The following is an 18,527-nucleotide window of genomic DNA, read 5'->3' on the forward strand; positions in this document are numbered from 1 at the left end:
GGCAGCCTCTCAGACTAGCTCTGTGTGTAGCAATGAGTTTCCTTAGAATACATCCCCAAAGACCCATGATCCAGAAAACATTTCTGGGACCCTGTTTGGCAGGAGGAGAAGGGACCAACAGAGGAGGAGATGATTGGATGATATCACCGACTCAATGGACATAAGTTTGAGCAAATGCCAGAAGACAGGGAAGCCTGGCATGCCTCAGTCCGTAGGGTTTCAAAGAGTTGGACATGACTGAGCAACTGAACAACAACTTGGTTGAAAGTATAGGCAGAACACACAAAAGAAACTTTCCACTGAGCTCAGATATTTCAAGTTCCCCTGGGTTGAGTGTTTACTGGTTCAGAGCCTGTCTCTCTCTGCCTCTTTGCTTTATTCCTTTTCCATAATTGATCCCATAATTGATTCTGGGAGAGGATCACTTCAGGAAAATGAGGACTATGAGAAGAACATGTCCTGCCTTCTCCTTGATGATTTCTTTACATGGTGAACTTTCTTGCTGAATGCAATGGGACAAAACCTAGTTTATGTCTACTTTGGAGAGAATCTGGTAGGCATGTTGAAAAATTAGTCCTTACTATGTCCTAGGTACTGTGCTTTGCTCTTTTCACTGTAATATTCTTATGACAATCCCGTGAGGTAAGTCAGGGAAAAAATGAAGATTTTAAAGACAAGGGAGTTAAGGCTCAGAAAGTGACTAGTCTATGGCTGCAGAGTTGGTGGCAGAGCTGGGGTTTAAGTTCTAATTAATTAAAAAAAAATTTTAATATTTATTTTTATATAATTATTTATTTGGCTGCACTGGGTCTTGGTTGTAGCATGTGGGATCTAGTTCTCTTCAGTTCAGTTCAGTTCAGTCGCTCAGTCGTGTCCGACTCTTAGCGACCCCATGAATCGCAGCAGGGATCAAACCCAGGCCCCCTGCACTGAGAGTGTAGGCGTTTTAGCCACTGGTCCACCAGGGAAGTCCCAGATCTGGAGTTTATACTCATCTCCTCCCCAAACAGGGAAGGGCTTTCCTGGTGGATCAGACAGTAAAGAATCTGCCTGCAAAGTGGGAGACCCAGGTTTGATCCCTAGGTTGGGAAAATCCCCTGGAGAAGGGAAGGGCAACCCACTCCAGTGTTCTTACCTGGAGAATCCCATGGACAGAGGAGCCTGGAGGACTACAGTCCATGAGGTCACAAAGAGTCGGACATGACTGAGCAACTAACACTCATACCTCCCCAAACAGACTTTTCCTTTCTCCTAAGTTCTGGGACCTACAGCTTTGCTGTGAAACACAGTAGTTGCTCTGAGTAATACATGTCCCTAGGCATCTTTCTAAGTGTGTGCTTCCTCTTAGAAGGGGTCTTATGGTGGAATATGCATTCAGCAGTTTACTCAGCTTTCTCATCTGTTTCTCAGGGCTGAAGGGTCCCAAGGGTTTAGAAACTCAAACTCAATATGCCCGTTTCCTGGCTCCTTAAACGGATTTGCCTCCAGGCGCCGGTGTCCCAAACCTTGCTGTTTCTCATCTCCCCATGTCTCAGAGGCAGAAAGTGGAGAAATCACTAACCTTTGACTTAAATGGAAATACTGAGCGAGGCTTCCAAGACTCCTGTGAATTCGATGATCATGCCTGCTCTGTGTGACCGTCCAGCTTCAGATGTAGTAACAGAGCAGGCAGGTCAGGCTCTCTGCTGGACTCCGGCCTCTCTGTGACCCTCCTGTGGGCTCCTAATTCCAGGGGTGGGAAGCTGGCTTTTGCAAAGAGGTTTAGACATCAGCTCTGAAATCTTAAAATGGAGAGGGGTCATTTGATACAATCCCTCCAGGAAGCCCAAGGGAGGTCACACAAGTAAAGCTGAGACCAAGAAATAGAAGAGGTCTCTTGTCTCTATTCAGTGCTTTCACTGGCAACATTGTGCAGGGCCATTTTCAGAAATGTGAAATTTCTGTCTGAAAAGTGAAGTCAGGTTTTCAAAGTAATAGGTGCAGATACCCATTTTCCTTTTCTGTGAAATTCTAAAACCCTGGGTCAGACTTTGAGTTCATCATGTTCTCTTATACTGACTGATACAGAGAAATCAGAAGTGCTTTCAATTCTGGTTTCCTAAGGGTATACAAAAGAGACACAGATGTAAAGAACAGACTTTTGGACTCAGTGGAAGAAGGATGATTTGAGAGAATAGCATCGAAACATATACATTACCATATGTAAAATAAATGACCAGTGCAAATTTGATGTATGATGCAGGGCACCCGAAGCTGGTCCTCTGTGACAATCTGGAGGGGCGAGGTGGGAGGAAGGTCAGAGGGAGGTTCAAGAGGGAGCGGACACCTGTATACCTAAGGCTGATTCATACTGATGTATGGCAAAAGCTTCACAATATTGTAAACTAACTGTCCTCCAATTAAAATAAATAAATTTAATTAAAAAATCAGAAAAAGTGTCTTCAGAGATAAGATCTTTTATTTCTTCCTTAATTTTTATTAAGCTTTTCCTATATGCTAGGCATTGTTTTAAGTGCTTTAAAACGTGTTAACACATTTAATCTTATACATTCTATCATGTCAATTTCTACCACATTAACAATATTGTTGGAAAATAATAAACATTGGCCAGCACTTACGAACAGATGCTGAGCTAAGCATTTTATAATGTGACCTAATTTAATCAAATTTCTCTGAGCTCCAGACTCAAGTTACCATCCCCCACTTCAACATCTCCTCTTGAGTATTTCAGCAGCACCTTGACTCCTAAAGCAAATTACCTGCTTACCTCTTCCACTCCATTTCAGGCGCGTGCTCCCTGCCTTGGGTGTGTGTGCTAAGTTGCTTCAGCCGTGTCCAATTCTTTGTAAGTTGGACTATGGACTATAGCCCAACGGGCTCCTCTGTCCATGGGATTCTTTCAGCAAGAATACTGGAGTGGGTTGCCACGTCCTTCTCCAGGGGATCTTCCTGACCCACAGATCGAACCCATGTCACTCATGACTCCTCCATTGGCAGGTGGGTTCTTTACTATTAGAGCCACCTGGGAAGTGTAGCCGCTCCCTGCCTCAGACAACAGCATCTGTTTATACTTCCTGGACCTAGAACTTACCCTTGACTCTTTCTTCCCAGTAGCTCTCCTAGCTCCCCACTTTCCATCCATCACCAACAATCTACCTCCTCTCTCAGATCTTTCCATATTTCTCCATCTCTATCAAACTACCCTCATCCAAAATACCATCATTTCTCACTTAGATTTTAGCAAAAGCCTCCTAACAGACCTGCTCCCATCTATTCTCACACTGCTTAAATCTGTTTTGCAAATTACATCCAGGGTAATCTCTTTAACCGGGCTTCCCTTGTAGATCAGATGGTAAAGAATCTGCCTGCAGTGTAGGAGACTGGATTTGATTCCTGGGTTGGGAACACTTTGTCTCTTAAAACATGTTAACGACTTCCCATTGCTCTTAGGATAAAGACAGATAAAGGCGCGGTTGACAAGGTTCTGCTTGGTCTGGCTGCTGCCTCGCTCCCTCTTTTTCCATCAAACTTTCCTCCCATTTCAACTACATTCTTCTTCCTTCAGACTTACTATATATAATGGTCCGTCCAGCCTTAGGACCTTTGCACGTACTGTTTCTTATGCACAGATTGTTCCTTTCCCTTGTCCAGTTAAATCTGTCATCCTTTATATCTTGGCTTTCCCTAACTCCCCTTCTGTCTTTTCAGTACCATAGACCTTTCATTTGTAAGATTTAGCATAATTATCTTTTTCATTTAGTTGTGTGAGTCACATTGTTTTTTTCCCTCACTAAGCAGTAATATCCATGACAGCAGGTATAATTGCTCAAAATTGTATTCCCAGTACTAAGAATACTGCCTAACCTAGAGTAGGCATTCTTTTTTAAAAAAATTTTATTTATTTGTGTATTTATTTTTGGCTGTACCGGATCTTCATTGCTTTGCTCAGACTTTCTCTAGTTGTGGTGAGCAGGGGCTACTCTCTAGTTGTGGTATGTGGGCTTCTCATTGAGGTGGCTTATCTGGTCTTGGTGCATAGGCTCTAGGCACTTGGGCTTCAGCAGTTGCAGCACACAGGCTCACTTGTGGCCCACAGGCTTAGTTGCTCCAAGCCATGTGGGATCTTCCCAGACCGGAGATTAAATCCATGTCCCCTGCATTGGCAGGCAGATTCCTATCCACTATAGCACCAGAGAGGTCTGGGCATTCATTTTTCAAGTGTTATCTGATAGATGAAAGAAATCAATAAGTAGATTTGCCCAGCATGGTAGAAATTGTAACGTTACTACTATTTCAGTTGATTTTATTCTGACCACAGAAAGCCTTCTACATGGGATGGAATCACAAACTCAAAATCTAGGACCAGGCAGACAGTGCACATGAGAGGGACGACATCATCTGAAGGGAGAAGCTATGGAAAATATATACTCAGTGATTTTTCAGAGAAACTTATGTGTGAATTTTTAAAGTGATTTTTATTGATAGAGAAAACACTGAGAGGATTGTCCAAAAAGGTGAGGGAAAGGAATGGGGAAAGTGTGCCTTTAACAAAGTTTAAAACGTGCTTCCCTAGCGGCTCAGTGGTAAAGAATCTGCCTGCCAGTGTAGGAGATGCAGTTTGATCCCTAAGTCAGGAAGACTCCCTGGAGAAGGAAATGGCGACCTGCTCCAGTATCCTTGACTGGAAAATCCCGTGGACAGAGAAGCCTGGTGGGTTACCATTTATAGGGTCTCAAAGTCAGACACAACTTATCAACTGAACAACAACAAAAGCATTTAACAAATTAAGAAGATGTAGTGCATTGAAGAGTGTCCTCCGTGCCGCACAAATTCACATCTACCCAGAACCTCAGTTGGAAATAGAGTCTTTGCAGGTACATTTAGTCGAGGATAAAGATGAGATCATTTGGGGTTACAATGAAACCTAAAACCAATGACTAGTGTTCCTATGGAAAAAGGGAAGGACATAAAGAGTCTCAGGGAGATAAAGCCCACGTGGAGACAGAGGCAGAGATCAGAGGGTGCTGCTCACACCAAGAAACTCCAAGGATTCATGTTCCTTGCAACCACCAGAGACGAGTAGAGAGGCATAGAATGACTCTTCCTTAGATTTCCTGAAGGAAGCCACCCTGCTGATACCTTGATTTCAGATCTGGGGTCTCATAAACTGTTAAAAAAAATTGTAAATCCTGAAGGTTTCTTGTTTGACTCACTGAGTTATTGGCGTTTTTTTTTATAGTTCATTAGAGGTCTTAGCAAGGGTCATTCCAGAGGAGAGGTTTAAGAAGTGAAAAGGAAGTGAGCAAGTGGAAATTCTGTGTCTATTCCTGCCCTGAATCACTCACACACCAATCCATGCTATGAATAGAAACTTCTAGGGGCTTCCCATGTGGCTCAGTGGTAAAGAATCCACTTGCCAATGAAGAAAATGCAACAGACTCGGGTTCGATCCCTGGGTGGGCAAGAGCCTCTGGAGTCGTAAATGGCAACCCACTTCAGTATTCTTGCCTGGAAAATTCCAAGGACAGAAGAGCCTGGTGGGCTGCAGGCCATGGGGTCACAAAAGAGTTGGACATGACTGAGTGACTGAGCACACACCCCACATGCCCCAGGGCATGGCCAGTCTGCAGCCTGCCTGTGGGTCTGTCTTGGATACGTGGAGAAGAGGGACTTCGGGGGCTTGGCCAAGATCCTGGAAACACATGAGACTGGCTGGGTCCATAGTCAAGAGGGAGCCTGGCTCTGCTCAGAGCCAGGAACGTGATACGTGTAAGAGAAGTGGAGGGACCTGGGAGGAGAAGGACAGAGGCAGATGGAGACAAAACCCCTCCTGTGGGGAGCAGGGGACATAGAAGAGCCAGGGAGAGGATATGATTGCAGAGGCCAGTCCCAGCACAGGCAGTCAGAGCCCCAGGCTCCATCCAGGTAGATGTCAAGCCCAGGCATGGCTCAGAAAAGCACCTCAGGAAGCCAGTCCAGCGAGGGCGGAAGCTGGCTAGGGATTCCACGCAGTGGATGATTAAGAGAGCCGAAAAGTGGAAGTACCTGGTGACTAAGAATTGTGCCTATTCTTGGTCAGACCCTGGGAGTTGGGGCAATGTGAACAAGGATGCAGGGCCCTAACAGAGGAGAGTGGCGGGGCAGGATCTGGGTCTAAGGCAAGCCACTGAGTCCTTCATTCCATAATATTCAACACTCTTACCTGGATCTGAGCAGCTGAACTCCAGCTGCTTCCCTTAATTATTCCGACTATCACTTAACACTCTCTTATGCTTTTATTACTTTAATTTGCATGCTATTTATATAACTATTTTTCTAGCAAAACACTCCCCCCACCCCTTTCAGTAAATGCTCAGGTGTGTGTGTGCTTGCGCTCAGTCGTGTTTGACTTTTGCAACCCCAGGGACTGTAGCCTGCCAGGCTGCTCTGTCCATGGGGTTTCCCAGACAAGTATACTGGCGCAGGTCATTTCCTCCTCCAGGGGATCTTCCCAACCTAGGGATTGAACCCACATCTTCTGTGTTTCTTGCATTGCAGGCATTCTTTACCCACTGAGCTATTGCAGAAGCCCCCTAAATGCTCAGGAATTTTTAAAAAATATTTATTTACTTGACTGTGCCAGGTCTTAGTTGTAGCATGGGGGATCTAGTTCCCTGACCAGGGACTGAACCCAGGCCCCCTGCATTGGGAGTGCAGAGTCCCAGTCACTGGACCAGTAGGGAAGTCTCAGGAAATTGTTAATAACTCATTTTAACAAGGTTAGCCATCAAGAAGAACTCAAAGCAGTTGTCAGAAATGGCCATTTCTCTATCCCTGTAAAGTGAGATGTTAAAGGAGTTATCCCTGTGACTGCTTCTTCCTTGTCTTTGTGGGAATATGATCGTATCAGCTCAACACTTTCCTGAGCAATAAATCATGCAATTCCCGTAGCACAGTTCATTCAATATAAGCCCAGTTATTCTGTTTAAAAAAATAAATAAAAACAATAAAATTTTACTTCAATAATTTTTTTAAAAAATGTGCTCATTTCTCCCTAGAACACAGACAGTAGTTATGTATGCTTTGGGTCCAAAAGTGCTCTTATGGGGCAGCCACTGGGAGTAATTTGAAAAAATAATAAGGTGATCTTGGTTAGGAAAATCCTCAGCACATTTACCCGTTCATTTATTCATCCCGATAAACATATTCTTTAATTGTCTGCCTTGCCAGGCATTATTACAGAGTAAAGAAGCCCTTGTTTTCAGGGAATAAACAGTGAATGTTTATGCCAACACCATGTGTCATAAGTGCTAAGAAGAGCTACAGGATAGAGAATTAGAATAGGTGTTATTTCAGATGAATGTTCAGGGGAGGCCTCTGTAAGGGGGTGAGATCTGAGTGAGTAGGGACCTGGATGAAGTGAGGGAATGAGCCAGGGGTACATATGAAAGAAAGAGGTCCCACTGGAGAAGAGAGCATTTTGGAACACTCTTTCCTTGCTGGGAGAGGTTGGGTCACAGGAGGAAGCCACAGAAAATAAAAGTTGGAGAGGAATTCAGAGACACAATTATGTTATGCCCGATCTCTGAATCCCCGAGCGGGAACAGAGAAGGCCTCCAAGACAATGCAACTCGCAGGAAGGGAAGTTTATTACTGACTCGAGTCAGGACCCTCCTCCGGCAACCAACGCAGAGGTGCGGGTCAGAGAGCCCGGAGCCCCAGCTGTTACACAAATTTATAGGGCGAGAAGTGGATTGGTTACACGTTTGCAAAGCAATTTCATTGGTCAATACTTCCGCGCACGCGCGCGGGACTTTCCTGGAGGTTTCCGCCCCGTTCCTAATTTCCTAATTGGCAAACATCGGTGAAAGCTAATTGGTCCTAATTGGCAAACAGTGGTCATTGTTAAGCGAAAGCTACCTGATAGTAGGAAGGCCTACTCCTAATCTAAGTTGCATTACTTCTGCTCGCCTCACAAATTACACAAGCCAGACCGAGGCTGTTCCATTTTATTATAAGAAGGAGGCCTATGGAGGTTCTGAGCCAAGTTGTAACGTGACTGATTTAACTTTTTAAAGGATAATCCTGGCTACATTTTGCAGAACATACTGTGAAGAGGCAGGATTGGAAGCAGAGACCCGCAAGGAGAATACGCTGGTCCCATGGAGAGGTGAGGGCATCTGGGCCCACAGTGGTAACAGTGAAGACGGTGAGACTGGGTCAGAATTGTGATGCATTTATTTTTAGTTTATTTTTAAAAAAATTTTATTGGTGTATAGTTGCTTTACAATGGTGTTGTTAGTTTCAGCAAAGTGAATCAGCTATATGCCTACATATACCCCCTCTGCAATGTATGTAAAAGGTAGTTGTAGTGGATCAAAACGGTGGAACCCCTCTCTCCCCCCAAAAAGATATGTCCACATCAAGTCCCTGAATCTGTGACTGTTATGTTACTTACAAAGAGTCTTTGCAGATGCACTTACTGTAAGAATCTTGAGACAAGGAGATCCTCATGGATTATCTGGGTGGCTCTAAATCCAATGACAAATGCCCTTGCAGGAGGTACAGAGAAAACTTTGACACACAGTCGAGGCTCTGGCCCACATCCTCCCTACTCATTCTGCCTTCTGATTGACTGGTGTTCACCCCTGTGTCCATCCATGGTGTCACGTGCCCCTTCTCTTGGGATCTGTGGGAATAACAGACTCTTTTCAATGGCAGTCATCTCTGGCTCTGTTGGCTTTGTCATATTTAAATAATTATGTTGTTGTTTAGTCAATCAGTCATGTCTGACTCTTTTATGACCCCATGGATGTAGCCCACCAGGCTTCTCTGTCCATGGGGTTTTCCTGGCAAGAATACTGGAGTGGGTTGCCATTTCCTTCTCCAAGGGATCTTCCCCACATCGAACCCGCATCTCTTGAATTGACAGGTGGATTATTTACTGCTGAGTTACCTGGGAAGCCCATCTAAATAATACTGAAACCTATGTTTAAAGCAGCTGGTGCAGTGGGCAGGGCGATCCGATATGCCAACAGACTGTTCTTGACTTACTAACTGGTTCCACTAGAGGGCAGCAGTAGCCCTGCTTGCTGGCGAGCACTTTGGCTGTGGTTGCAAACCTGTTTGTTGCATTTGCTGGGTGTTGCCATTCACTCTCATGCTAAATTCAGAAGTCAAAACTGAGTCCTCCCTATATTTTGATCTGAGCTGAACTATTTGCCTAGATCCTGGCAAATAGATCTAGGTGCCCCAGGGGCACCGCTTTTTTATATTAACCAGCCAGGCTTACCAAAGCATCCCCTGGAGGGAGCAAGATGTGACTTCCCTCCATGTGCCAGGGGACCAGTCAGCACTGATGTGTGTGTGTATTGGAGGGTGCAGGGGGAGGGGGAAGGCAGTAAGTCACTATTTCCCCCTGCACTTCATCTTGCCCATCAAGTAGAGACAGCATGCTCTTCGGAGGCTCTTCTGAGTTGCCAGCCAGGCACGGGGTCAGTGTGAGGGCATCCACCCTGGAGACCAGGGCTCCTGCATAAGGTGTTGTCTTGAGTTAAACCTGGTGCTGTTGCTGGCTTGTCTCCTGAACCAGTGTGGCGTAAAGAATCACATGCCTGGAGACAGGTGGTCTAATGCTTAGTCAAAAAGGAAACAAAGCAGAAACACTCTTTCCTTGACCTGATGAAAACCCCCAAGGGGGTCATGCCGTTGATTCAGGCATGGAAAATTCTGGAGTGATGTGCATGGGCTGCTGCTCACCAGCACACCAAGAACTGCATGCTCAAAGCACAGAGCCTTAACAGGCCGTGAAGGCCACTGTCACTGTCCTTGGAAACAGATCTAGACCATTACAGTGTAATAGAGACACCCTAGAGAGGCTGCCGCCACCCACAGACAGGACCAGTGGGAACCACTAAGAATTTATCCGGTAAACACTGAAGGGATAGCCAACAGCTAGGGGAGATAGGAGACCACAAAAAGAAAGAAAGACAATGAAAAGCAGCCAGTACTTTGGGCAAGGGGCTGGTTGTGCCATCCAGGGAGAGGCTGCTCTAACTACACAGCTGGAGGTTTCTCATGCAAGAAACTGCCCTCCCCAGATTCATGCAATATACCTTTAAAAGAATAAATGACTGGTCACTTACTGGGCTCTCCTGGACATAGAGATTCTCAGACTCTGAGTCTCTGAACTTTGCATACCCCGTTGCCCATTATGCTTTGTCTCATGGAAACATCACCCACATGTTCAGCATGGCTATCAAGGCCTCTTTAATATATACTGGAGCCAAACCTGGACCCTCTGGCATATTCCGCTTGCAGGAGAAGGTGGCCTCCTCTGTCTCCAGTTTCTTGCCAAATGCCACGGCCCTGGGGGAGGTCATCCTTGCCCTTTGCTCCTTGGCTACCTGGAGAGCCCCTTGGGTTAACTGAATGAACAGCAGTGGGAATTCACACACTGTACAGATGGCTTTGTCAAACATTAGAAATGAAGGTGCTCAATGGAATGTTGCTGTTTTTACCCCTTTGTCAGAATGCCCTGATAAAGGATGGGATCCTAGGATGAACACTATTGGTCAAATCTTAAGCAGTCAGTTTTCTTAGCACTGGATCCCCTTTAAAAATTCCTCTACCTTGAGACTTCTCTGGTGGTCAAGTGGCTAAGACTCTGCACTCCCAATGCAGACATCTTGGGTTCCGTCCCCGGTCAGAGAACTAGATCTCACACGCCACAGCTAAGAATTTGTATGCTGTAATTAAGAGCACACAGTCACAACAAAGTTTGAAGACCCTGAGTATTGCAATTAAGACCAGGAGCAGCCAAATAAATAAACATGTAAAAAGTTGTCTATCTTGCACAGGACTCTCTTAATCCAAGACATCTTGGCTGATTTACATCAGATATCAACTTCAAGAACTTTCACATCACCTTTCCCTATATTGAAAGGGGAATTTCAATGCGTATGTTCAGTATACATGAAGTCCTTTAATAACATCTCCCGTTATCTTTATATTGTTTGATGTTACCCTCACCCTATAAGCGCTGGAAATGAAAGTGTTAGTCGCTCAGCCAATCCAGTTCTTTGTGACCCCATGGACCATAGCCCGTCAGGTTCCTCTGTCCATGGATTTCCCAGGCAAGAATACTAGAGTGGGTTTCCACTTCCTTCTTCAGGGTATCTTTCTGACCCAGGGATTGAACCAGGGTCTCCTGTGTTACAGGCAGATTTTTTACCATTTGAGCTATCAGGGAAGCCCATATGGGCTGGAGGCCGGATCTGAGATGCATACTCTCCTGGGACTCATTAACCATAGATTGTTCCCTGAGTCAGGCAATTGCTCATATGATATGGGACACACTTGAGCAGAAAATTTCACCAAACGAAAGAAAAGCAAAAACCATCAAGTGCAGCTGTACACCAATGGTCTGGGTGGTTTTGATGGCTCGCAATCTGGAGGCTCAAACCTTCTGAGAAAGCCATTGTTTTGTTTTGCTTTTTTTTTTTGAAGTTTACTCTTTTGTTTGTTTGCTTTGTTTTGTTTTTGCTTGTGTTTTGTCTGCACAGCATTTGGGATCAAACCTGTGCCCCCTGCAGTGGAAGCATGGAGTCTTAACCACTGGACCACTAGGGAACTCCTAGAAGCCATTGTTTTAATCAGACACGGCAAATGCTGAGACCCACAAGCTATCAAGTTTGGCTGATACAAGCCCTGTGACCCAAAGACCATCAGTGATGAAACCAACAATTGAGACTAAAGGTCATAGCAATTGGCCAGACTGGAGGGCCTTTCTGCAGGCAAATGCTGGAGCTCCAACCTAATCCACAGATATTTTAATTGGCAAACAATCTGACACCCTATTAATAACATACTGTCCCTTCTAGCTCTATCAAATTTCTAGAGATAGTAAACAACTCATCCTGAACAGGCATACTAACCTATCCAAAGCCCACGGCCCCAGTCACCTCTTCTATCAAGTTTTTACACTCTCTACCTGCCCTAATCACTCCTGGGCCAGTTACCAGACAAGGGATAGCCTCTAAGCCCCACAGCCTGCTGAAATCATTCAAACCAGCCAATTTAAGCTTATTTATCCTGCCTTGCCTTTTCCCTCCCAAAGAAACCACAATAAAGGCTCTTACCCCATTTTTCCCAACTCCTTGAACATTTTGACTAACCCTGGAACTATCCCATCTTATGCCGTCTCCTCTTGGAATCTGTGAGTGTAACAAACTACCTTCCCAATAGAACTGACCTATTGGCTTTACTGTACTTAAATAATAATAAGACCTATGTTTTAAAAAACTTAGGCCATAATGCCTTTGGTGGCTCAGTGGTAAAGAATCCACCTGCGAATACAGGAGATGTGGGTTCGATCCCTGAGTCAGGAAGATCCCTTGGAGAAGGAAGTGGCAATCCACTCCAGTATTCTTGCTTGGAGAATCCTGGAGGAGCCTGGTGGGCTGTAGTCCATGGGGTTGCAAGACAGTAGGATATGATTTAGTGGCTAAAACAACAAAATAATGCCTGGGCAATCTATCTCTTCGGCTCATCAAAGGAAGAGCCCCTTGGCTACCTCTCCAAGGTGGATATGAGACGAGTTCTCTGTCTGCACCATGCTGAGGCCCACTGGTGTCCCTGCTGCCTCTTTCCTAGCCCCATGGTGCCCTCCTCTCCCACAACAGCAGTGCTCACACTACCTGGACCATTATATCCTGGGTGAGGAAGAGCCTCTTCTCCTACTGGTCTGAGGATGCTGTTGGGGACCAGTTTTTACCCTGTTCAGACTATTCCTGCCCTTGAGACTGGGCTGGGCCCTTTGAAAGTGACTCACAGATTATTTTTCATCATTTTAGTGATCTCTCAGCTTATCTCTAATTGTTGCTGCTGTCGTTCAGTTGCTAAGTTGTGTTGACTCTTTGCAACCTCATGGACTGTAGCACACCAGGGTCCTCTGTCCTCCATTATCTCTAACTACCTTATCATAAAACTCTAAAAGTCTCAAAACTAAACTAATTCTAAGCCATTGAATTTTAATGTGGATTTGTGCCACACTCTTCAGTACTGAATTGTTTTTGTCTTAACACAGTTCTCATGGATCCCTCTATACTTGAGTTAACTTCTCACCAACCTCCTTATGGCTGGAAACCCCTATTCCTCCTTTACATGCACACGATATGGGAGACCGGGGTTTGATCCCTGGGTCAGGAAGACCACCTGGAGAAGGGAATGGCTATCTACTCCAGTATTCTTGCCTGGAGAATTCCATGGAGAGAGGAGCCTGGCGGGCTACTGTCGCAGAGAGTCAGACACAACTGAGAGACGAACACTTTCACTTTCACTGCTCAGTCATGTCCAACTCTTTGTGACCCCAAGGACTACAGTCCAGCCCTCCAGACTCCTCTGTCCATGAAGTTTTCCAGGCAAGAATACTGGAGTGGCTTGCCATTTCCTTCTTCAGGGGATCTTCCAGACCCAGGGATCGAACCTGCATCTCCCAAGTCTCCTGCATTGCAGGTGGATTCTTTACCACTGAGCCACCAGGGAAGCCCCATTTCTCCTTTACAGTTAGGATAAATGTTAGGTGCTCATTAAAGGCTTGTCTCATCAACTCACATGGACAGAACTGATTATAACAACTGCTGCACCTTCGGGTTAAAATCAGACAGAATAATGTCATTAGGTCAAAGGTTTCCCAATTCAGGTAAGAAATTCAGTTTAATTGCCAAAAATGTGGGCTTTAACACAGGACACTGATGTAACAAACAACATGTGGGCAGCCATCTATTGTTCTGTCCACATGTGTGGCTTTATCAAAGTTTTGTGTGTGTTAAGGCTCATCTCCCTATGCTTCTGCTCTGAACAGCCTGAGACAAATGGGCGAAAGAGACAGACTCTCCCCTTTCTCAATCCACAATTGATGCAAGCAATTGTTAGGCAATCAAATTGGAAAACCAGCCATAGATGATCCCAAAGCAAATCCGTTAACCCTGAGATAAGTGTATGCCAAGTTTTATGATCTTTTTTGCTCATGTTTTACTAACACCCTTACCACTGGGTCTCTCTCGGTTCAAGCTGCTTAAAGTGTGCTCTGTGGACCAGTAGGCTTTACCTCCTTCAGGAGGTTTTGGAAAATCACGCTATCAGACTCCCTGAACCAAGCCCTCAGAGTCAGAATCTTCATTTTAATCTGATCCCAAGGTGAAGTAGATGTATGTCAAGCTTGAGAAGCACAGGTCTAGGAGAACTAGAATAAAAATACTTCATTTTCACCCTGTGTAGGTTTTGTTTGGGGGATTTCTTTTTCTTCTCACCAAATTTTGGAATAGGTAGAATAGTTCAGGTATAATACTGAGAAAAGCAATGAAATTTTAGTCATTTGTATTGTTGACTCCAAGAGCGTTAGCTAGGTTAGTTCATCTCTTAGGGAAATTCCAACAAGACAGTATATTAATTCATTTCTTCTACCCAGATCCTACATGCTATTTCCTGCCCTTCCAAACCTTTAGCTTTAGCTATTTAGTTTAGTTTCTTTAGCTATTTCATGGATTCTGTGATCATCCTTATACCTTTCTTATAATTTCTTCTTGTGCTCGACTTGGGTAGATTTGGTTTCTGTTGCCTACATTTAAAGAACTTCACTATGAATAGCTTCTTCATATAGCAGCTATGAGGATCAAATGAAATGATGTAAATGAAGTGCTTAGCACAGTCTAGACCCATAGAAAAATGTCAATACATTTAGATACTCTGACTGCAGTGATTGGAACTTTGAAGGGCTAACTAGAGAGAAAAGGGTTACTAAAGATTCTTGCTTCTGTTCCCAGGGATACTAGGAGCTTTGAAACTGAGGCTGAAATGGGTTTCAGGGTCAGGCCTCTTTTAATAACTTCTATAAATAGGCATAAAGAGTTTCAGGCCAGTCACTGGTAGCTTTCAAAGTTATGTTTATGTGATTTCCTAATGAATTACTCTCTAAAAGGGGAGAAGTGGTACCTACCCAGAGACCACCACCTCCTGGAGCACAGTTCCTCCAGAGTGTTACAACAGAAATTAAATTATCAGGAACAAGGGAACAGGATCAAACTGGTGACAGTGATCCCAACAAAGTATCATGCTCCTTTTGTTCCCCTCAACCAATGATATTTCCCTTTGATGGAATCACTTACTGGAAGTTCTGGTCCTCAAACACTTGCTACAGACTTAAGGCACATGGGAACTCCATATATGATGAAGCTGGCATCTCAGAAACAGTGGAAGAAAAGTATTACTTTACAAATGACAATTAAGTAGTTAGTTGGGGCAAAAATATTGGGTCTATGCCTTAAACACACACTCACATAAATTCCACATAAACCCAATATTAAACTGTAAGAAACGAATTCACTAAAGGATTAGAGGAAAGCATTGGAAAATTGTTTTTGGGTCTTTGGAGTGAAAGGCCTTTTTAAGCATGACTCAAATCAATAAGACACCAAGGGTTGATAAACTGGACATTGTAAAAGTTTAGAAAACTGTGTATGATAAAGTGTATACAAGCATATGCCATTTACTGTGCTGAGTCACTCAGTCATGTCTCTTTGCTGCCCGTGGACTGTAGCCTGTCAAGCTCCTCTGTCCAAGGGATTCTCCAGGCAAGAATATTGGAGTTGGGTAGCCATTCCCTCCTCCAGGAGATCTTCCCAACCCAGGGATTGAACCCAGGTCTCCTGCATTGTAGATGGATTCTTTACCATCTGAGCCACCAGGGAAGCCCAAGAATACTGGAGTGGGTAGCCCATCCCTTCTCCAGGCAAACTTCTCGACCCAGGGGTTTTCTGCATCGCAGGTGGATTCTTTACCAGCTGATCTACCAGGGAAGCCTCACATATGCCATAGACAATTTCAAAAGGCAAATGACAAACTGAGAAAAAATACTTCTCAAATCATATCACAGACAGAAGGTTAATCTCCCTAACACATAAAGGAACCTCTAAAATTAATAAGAAAAAAGATAATAACTTAAAATGAGACAATTTAAAAAAAAGAAATAACAAATAGCTCCTATTAGTCCATTTAGGAACTAAATGGTTAAACACGCATATACAACTGGAGACTGTACTGAGACAGCATTTTCACCTCTCAAGTTGGCAAAACCTTCAAGATTTGATAACACCCTCTGTTGGCGAACACACAGTAGAGATATGGGTACTTTCAAAGAAATGAGAAAGCTTTTAATGTATTGATATGGAAGTTTCTCTAAGGAAAAAAGCAAAATACAGAACAATAGATGTAGTCACCATAAATGATGATGCATTACATCTATGGTTAAAAGGGGGGAGAGCAGAGAATGTATTTTGAGAAAAGTTTTCAATTAGCAATAATCACACCTCAGATAAAACTCATTGGCTATGATACTGCCACTATGCAAAGCTTTATTTTGAAATGTATAAATGCTTTTGCCTGTGTATGTACCCACGAGCTCTGAGAGCTCACACACACACACACACACACACACACACACATACACACACACACACACACACACACACACAAAACAAACCTAGTAACAGGATGTGGTTGGAATTTGGGGATGGAGAAGGAAGATCTTTCGCTGTCATACCTTTTTATGTGTTTTCTTTTTTTAAAATATTTTTTGAGGTACTTGAATGTATTGCTTAGCCAAAAAATAGTGATAACTAAAAAAATAACATCAAAGAACCAAGAAAAAAAATGAAGTTCATATCTTTTAAGGAAGACTCGGGAATTTGAGGTTTTCCATGTGCTGAAGTTTTAATGAGATTAATTATGTGATTAACATTTGTAGAGCCTGTATACTTTACAAAGTATTTGTTTCTTTGTTTTCTCTACATTGTACCATTGCTCCTTCAATTTTTAAAGCAAACAGCAAAGTTTGTTTTGTTATCAACATTTAATAATAGCTGAGAAATTTCCTGGTGGCGCAGGGGATAAGAATCCTCCTGTTAATGTGGGGGACACAGATTTGATCCCTGGTCAAGGAAGATCTCACATGCCACAGAGGAACTAAGCCCGTGTGGGCCACAACTGCTGAGCCCACATGCTTAGAACCTGTTCTCCACAACAAGAAAAGCCATCCCAGTGAGAAACCTGCTTACCACAACTAGAGAAAACTCCCACAAGTAGCAACAAAGACCCAGCACAGCGGGGGGAAAATAAAAAAAGCATCTGAGAAAAGTGAGCCTCGGCTATCCACAAATCCCCAGATATCATGTGCATTAACACAAAGCTGGAACATAATCTGAGTTTCCTCTCTCCAGACTGACTTCTTTGTACCACGCTATGCTGCCTTGGGGCAGTTGACCTTGACTGTTGGCCTGGGTGACTACATTCTACATGTTCCCATTTTCCTGTGGAATGTACAATGTTGTTGAGTCACTTCAGTTGTGTCCGACTCTTTGTGACCCTATGCATGATAGCTTGTCAGGTTCCTCATCCATGGGATTCTCCAGGCAAGAATATTGGAATGGGTTGCCATTTCCTCCTCCAGGGCATCTTACTGACCCAGGGATCAAACCCGAGTCTCTTATGTCTTCTGCTTTGGCAGGCGGGCTCTTTACCACGAGTGCCTGCTGGGATGTACAGTCATGCTTATTCTCTGGAATAATGATACTGATGGGTGCTTGTGCTGAACCTGTCCTGAATCAAGGTTCCTAGAATCTCCTTCCTGGGTGGGAACATGTATCGTGGATATAATCATACTATGACATGATAAACAACTAATTTCAAGAACCAGATTCCTAGCAAAGAGTAGTTGTGTAACTTAACTAACTGCGGCACATTTGGACAGTATTGTAATTCCTTTCAAGAAGGAAAGTTGTAAAACTTGAAAGATGAATGAGGTGGAATGGATAGGGGAGGAGAATAGAAAAAGAAGTAGGAAACTCACTGTAGAGAGAATCTAAAAGACTTCCAAGGTGTTAGTTCTGGTAGGAATGTGTAAGCAATACAACTGCCCTATTGTACAGAAAATAATAAGGAATTTTCATAAGCCTATATAGTAGGCATTGGTTTAAGTGCTTCACATCACAGGCATACATACCTCAGAGATATTGTGAGTTCAGGTCAAGACCACTACAATAAAACAAATATTTTATTGTTTTCACAATAAAGCAAGTCACATGCATTTTTTGGTTTCTTGGTTCAGATAAAAGTTATGTGCACACTTCACTGTAGTCTATTTAGTGTATAATAGCATCATGTCTTTAAAAACAATATACCTACCTTACTTCAAAATATTTTATTGCTAAAAAACGTTAATCATCACTGAGCCTTCAGCAAGTCATAATCTTTTTGCAACAGTAACATCAAAGATCACAGATCACCACAACAAATAATGGAAAAGGTTGAAATATTGCAAGAATTACCAAATTTTTGAGACACAAATTATTAAGTGCTATCAGAAAAAGGCTTCTGATAGACTTCCTTGATGCAGAATTGCCACAAACCTTCAACTTGTAAAAAACTTAATATCTGCAGAGTGCAATAAAGTAAAGCTCAATAAATCAAGGTGAGCCTACAATAAATCACTA

At 43.6% G+C, this 18,527-nt stretch overlaps 1 non-coding gene across 1 annotated transcript; it reads right to left on the bottom strand.

The window, feature by feature from the left end:
• Positions 1 to 16,254: 16,254 nt before the first annotated feature.
• Positions 16,255 to 16,391, bottom strand: LOC122673129. The gene has a single exon (XR_006334608.1). It is a non-coding gene; the product is annotated as a U4 spliceosomal RNA (small nuclear RNA).
• Positions 16,392 to 18,527: the final 2,136 nt, after the last annotated feature.

This window comes from Cervus elaphus, chromosome 16, assembly GCF_910594005.1.
Source record: "Cervus elaphus chromosome 16, mCerEla1.1, whole genome shotgun sequence".
Lineage (NCBI taxonomy): Eukaryota > Metazoa > Chordata > Mammalia > Artiodactyla > Cervidae > Cervus > Cervus elaphus.